General features: G+C 38.8%; 1 long non-coding RNA gene across 1 annotated transcript in view; it reads right to left on the bottom strand.

Annotated features, from left to right (window-relative positions):
• Positions 1-663: 663 nt before the first annotated feature.
• The window catches only part of LOC138453377 (uncharacterized), a 49,150-nt gene continuing 43,813 nt past the window's right edge, over positions 664-6,000 (bottom strand). Inside the window, exon 2 of the long non-coding RNA XR_011260407.1 lies at positions 664-2,306. This is a non-coding gene — a long non-coding RNA (uncharacterized lncRNA). The remainder of the gene's footprint in view (positions 2,307-6,000) is intronic.

The following is a 6,000-nucleotide window of genomic DNA, read 5'->3' as shown; positions in this document are numbered from 1 at the left end:
AATGTCCTGGGGGCTGTTGGGTATTTTGTGTAGATTTGGGGCCTGGCAGTATTTTCTTACCGCCAAAAATAATAATTTAGTAACAATCACTCCCTACATTCAGATTGGGCCATGTAAAACAATAACACAGTGGATATGCATTATTTCAGCACACAGACCTATTTAGATGGTATGCGCGGTTGGTATGCGTGGTTGGTTTGCGTGGTTGGTTGGTATGGTGGTGAGCATAATTCCTTTGGTTTATTTGTGGCCACAATATCCAGAACCCCTTATTTTTGTTTAGATGTTTCGTGTAATCACTAGAGACCTCAGGCTTGCATTTCAGGAACACCACATTTTCATTTTTAGTGAGCCACAATGGGCAATTTCTCGCTGTTTTATCTACGGCAGCCAGCTATCATGTGGTATTTTTCACTAACTTATATACGGTAGTGAACTATGTCCCGGGTCTCTATTTTTGCTGAATCATGTACCTTCAGCAAATGGCTATAACACACACAGTTAGTTATAATTGCTCATACTGAATGACATTGTGCACACAGCTGCAGCCAAAGCTTATTTTTAGCTACCTTAAAAATGACAATTGCACTGTCTAAACATCTCCCCACATCATCAGCACTGTATTGGTAAATATAAAACACACCACCCGTCTGCTTTCAGATATTTTTGTGTATTATAAAAGTTGCATTTAAACACAATCTCACTCCTTACAGAAATAAATGAAATAGCACAGTAACAGCATTATTTGTGATACACTGAGAAGAGAGTGGCGGAGAACAAGAATTCAATTTGCAACATTAAACACGTGGGTAAAGCACAGGAATCTCCTTTCCTACACTGACTGAATATTTTCGTACACACTCAGCCCCCACACCTCAGCGAGATAATTACCAGGCTTATTCAGTATGTAACTTCTTTGGCTGGTCACCTTCTGGAGGGGTTCACCCAGCAAGGACAAGCATCTGCTGTCACTCAAACTGGGACTTGTTGACTGGAAATCCCAGTCTCTGCCACCAAGTTGAATCTGCTTTATGAATCAGGCATCCCCAGCTATCAACTCAGTCCTTCTCCCAGCTGTGTCAAGATGTCTCTCCCTAGCTCCTTCCTCGAGATTATACAAGAAAACTCTGGTTACCTCCTACCAAAGGATCCTAACCAATAAAATTCTATCATGCCCTAACCACCCTCTGCACACAATGGCTTGGCTTATACAGTTGCAACTGTAACCAAACTGATTTCCTACTTTATTCGAGGTCTTTGCTTCCTGCAGTTACTGTGGACAGAACAGCAGAGCAAAAAGAAAAAAAAACTGAATGTGCATTTAAATAATGACTTTCAGAGCCTGTCATTTTCCATTCATGTTGCACTGAAGAACACATTATTATTAGTGGGTTATGATCAGGTTAGTTGTTAATAAGGTTAGTTTATTAATTTTCAAATGTGTCTCTTGCAACATAGGCATTTCAGGTGAAAAATAGTGCGCATTTTGAATGTACAAATGTGTGCTTTTAACTGTGACAAAAAATGATTTGCTTTTTATATGTAGAAATCGTTTTTGACTGAATAACCTGCCCTCACTTATATGTCCATGTTACACTGGCAACACATAGCTTGAAGCAATTGCATCATAGCAATGCACCAAACCCAGGGAGTGGCGCTGCACTTCAAAAAGAACATGCTATACATTGATCCTGTGTAGTGGTGCTGTACTCTGTGCTCCCAAAACACGCTAAACAATCCTACATATACCCTCCTTTTTTTGAAAATTTGGCTAATCAGAGCCACAGTAGGAATAAATCCAACTTGCTCCTTTTCTTCTTTCAAAATGTAACAATCTAATACAATTAACATTCTTGTTGTGAAGATGAAAATTGAAAGTCACTGTTAAATCAATATAATATTAAAATTCATCTGAATTCATCAATTCTTATAAAATGTTCTACATTTGCCTTCCCAATGGAAGTGTCCAGTCCAGTGTTTCAATTGTATACTTGAAGTCAATTGAAAATAATAAAATAAAACAACTAACTAAAACAACTAATTAACATAACAGATTAAAACAATTAATTAAAATAATAAATACGTGGAACTCCATATGTCAGGACACTTGTCTGCCTCTTTTGGTTCATTCGGGTACTCTTTCATCTTGGTACTCTTGGATCCTTCTCTATAGAAGTCATCTTTTCTTTGGCATTCCGGCTATTTTGTCTTCACCTCCACCCGGAGGCAGGCATCTTTTGGTCTTCATCCAGGGGACTCCAGGGCTCCATCGTCTCCCGTGACCTCCGGTATAAATGGTTAATTTTCTAAACCAAAATAGAAAAGAAACAGATTAAGTATATAGCACAATACTAACTTCACTGTTTTGCGAAAAATAAAACTTTTTTTTTTTTCTGAAATTAAACACAGGTTATAGAGAACAAGCATACATAAAACAACATTCATGTTTAATACATTTTCATTCTGCATACCAATCCCATAAGCCTCCATTATATATTTTGTATCTATTTATTTATTTATTATAATTTCTTTTTACATTTTATATATATTTACATATATTACAGTGTTTATGTGCCATTACACAATCAACTTTTTAACTTCTCTGTCACTGCCTCCTGACTGTACCCATTTATTTTATCTTTTTGTGTTCAAAGGACTTTCTGTTGTATTGTGTGCATCAGTGGGCAGTAGCCCCAGGGCTTTCTGTTTCTACATGCTCAAGCTGCCTGATCTCGTGTCTGGGATGGCATGGCTTGATCTGATTTACATGGACAAACTGCTCTATCGCTGTTTCACCTTCATTCTTCAAAATTTTATAAACTACAGGAGAGATCTTATCTATAATTCGAAATGGCCCCTGCCAGGCTACTAGAAATTTAGAATTTTTCTGTTTACTTTTTCCAAAATGAAACTTGTACACCTGATCCCCTACACTGTATTCTCTCACTGATGTTCTTTTATCATAGTATGTCTTAGCACTGTCAGCGGCCCTTTCCAGATTTCTCTGCACAAAAACAAATGCATGTTGCAAATGCTTCCTCAGTTCATAAATGTACTCATGAACTGTGGATGCACTCACAAGTGTCTGCTCATGTGTTCTGTATAACAGGTGTTTTGGTAACACCATTTTCCTACCTGTCAAGACCTCATGGGGGCTAACACCTGTTGCTTTGGCAGGAGTTGATCTGATTGCCATCAAAACCAACGGTAAACGTAAATCCCAGCTGGAACCTGCTTCTGCCACGAATTTCTTTAAAATATCCACAACAGACCTATTGCTCCGTTCAACTCCACCTGAAGAGGCTGCCCGATATGCGATATGTAGTTTCCTTTTCACACCCAGTATTTGCCATACCTTACTCATTAGAGTACTTGTGAAATGATTTCCTCTGTCTGACTCAATTCTTTGTGGCAACCCAAACCTTGAGAACACATGGTTCACCAGCAATGTGGCTGCTGTTTGCGCACTACAATCTGGTGCAGGAATACATTCAATCCACTTCGACATCAAACATATCACACTTAAAATGTAACGGTGTACTCTGCTCGACCTTTTTAAAGGGCCTACATAGTCTATTTGCAAATCTGACCATGGGAGAGTTAGGCCTCTTTTCATCAATGGGGCTCTATGCATTGGTGAAGCAGGTTTAAATTGGGCGCATGCTAGACACCCTCTAGTATATAATTCCACATCTTGGGACATATGTGGCCAGTAAGCATAATCTTTTAGTATTTCCAATGTTTTTTTGTGAACCTCTGTGGCCTGCAGTTATTGCATCATGTGCATGTTGTAGCATTAGCCCTCTGAATGAAAGGGGTACCACCCACTGTATCTGTCCTGTTATGGACTCTCTAATCATGTAATCTAATTTGTTTTTTATTCTTTAATAGTACTCTCAACTCTTCTTTTCCCATACAATCATTTTCTGTTAAAGGGTTTTGTTCAGGATCTATCAAATGATTATAATAGATTCCCAAAATTCAATCATTCTTTTGTGCCTCAATCAAATCTTGGTCTGGCGTGTCATGGCCCCATTACACCACTGGTTGATCTACCTCCTTTGGTGCTTTAGAACGTGTTACTGCATCAATTTGTATTTCACCCAGTAAATCATCAATAGGTAGCAATTCTCCCATCACAGCCCCAATTTTAGCCAGGTGGGCTGCCTTATCATTTCCCTCCTTATCCTCTCCTGGTGTTTTTAAATGTCCACACATTTTTCTCTAGTATATTGTCAAATCATTTTCTGACACCAATTTGTCTATGGCTTGTATCATCTTTCCATGTTTAAGTGGCTTTTTGTTGTATGTAACCATGCCTCTCGCTTTCCAGCTAGGTAAATACTCCACAAAGCTATTTCGTGCATAGTCAGAATCAGTCACCAGGACAATTTCACTGAATTTATTATCAACTGCAGTAGCAATTGCTTTATAAATGGCCGCCAATTCCGCCACTTGACTGCTTCTAGCTCCAATCCTCATCCCTACACTGGGGACGCCTTCACATTTCAACCAGACATTCCCTATTCCTGACACTAATTGTTTATTACAGTCATTTTCAATGTGAAAAGCACAACCATCCACATATACAATTGGCAGATCCTTGCATGTTTTTTCATCAAAAGCTTTGTGTGGTGATTGTTCAAATTCCTGCAAACTAGGTTCCACTTCCATTTTGTTTGATACTTGTTCAGCTGCACAGTCATGTAAGTCAGCTAACCCTTGAGCAATTGGGCTCTTTTTATTTTGTCCATATCTCACTTCTACAGGAAAACCTTGTAATGCCAGCGTCCATGAAGTGAATCTGGACTGCACTAGATTACCTGACCTAATTCTTTTACTCTCTAAAAACTGCAAAGGTTGATGATTTGTTTCAATAATCACCTTTTCTCCCTGAACAAAAGGGCGGAAATGTTGTAGCGCCCACACAGTGGTTAATAGGGCCTTTTCACATTCATTGAATTTCATTTCAACTTGGGAAAATGCTTTACTTGCATATGCAATGGTTTTGTGATTCACATCATGTTTTTGTGATAACACTGCTGACATACAATGTTCAGAGAACCCTATTTCTACAAAGATATCCCTACCCTTTATGGGATATGCTAAACATGGTGCCTTTACAAGACATTCCTTCAATTTAGCTAATGCCTCAGACTGCTCTTTTTCCCATATCCAGGGTGTATTCAGTTTAAGCAGTTTAGTCAATGGTTGAGTAATTTCAGCATAATTTTCAATTAACTTTCTGTTATAGCCTGTCATCCCTAATAAACTTTTTACCTCTTTCACATTTTTAGGGTCCTTTAGTTTTTGTCTCTATTTTCTTCTTTTGTGGATTTAGCCCATGTTCAGTCACTTCATGGCCTAGAAAGTTCACTTTTTTCTTGCACCATTGTGCTTTTTGTAAAGACACTTTGGCGCCTGCTTTCTGCAATTGGCCAAGCACATGTCTTATTTCATCAAAATGGCTTTTCAGGCTTTCATTTTTTATCAGGACATCATCCACATAAACTATGGTTCCTCTTTCCGCTGCATCTGGCATGGCCTTTCTCAAAAATATGCCAAATTCACTCCCACTATTGATGTACCCGAACGGAGCTCTTAGCCAGGCGTATTGAGTCCTGTCAAATGTAAAGGAAAATAAATTCTGTATCTCCTCTGCCAATGGCACGCACCAATATCCAGAGGTGAGATCTAATGTGGTAAACACTTTTGAACCATGTACCTGAGCTAAACCCTGATCAATGAATAGTAATGGCTATCTGGATACTGGCACTCTTTTATTTAACTCCCTCAAGTCTGCACATAGCCGCCATTGACCATTTGGCTTTAACACACCTAAAATAGTTGTATTGGATGTGCTATGAATGGGCCTGATGATTCCCTGAGCTTCCAAATTCTTTATAATCTCTGCTAATGATTCTAAACATGCCAGCGGTAGTCTATACTGGCGTACAAATACTGGACTTCTGCTACACCCTTCTGGTAGTGTGGCCACAT

This window comes from Ambystoma mexicanum, chromosome 4p (genome assembly GCF_040938575.1).
Source record: "Ambystoma mexicanum isolate Mex_15411 chromosome 4p, UKY_AmexF1_1, whole genome shotgun sequence".
Taxonomy (NCBI): Eukaryota; Metazoa; Chordata; class Amphibia; order Caudata; family Ambystomatidae; genus Ambystoma; species Ambystoma mexicanum.
This window is presented reverse-complemented; position numbering and strand designations above follow the sequence as displayed.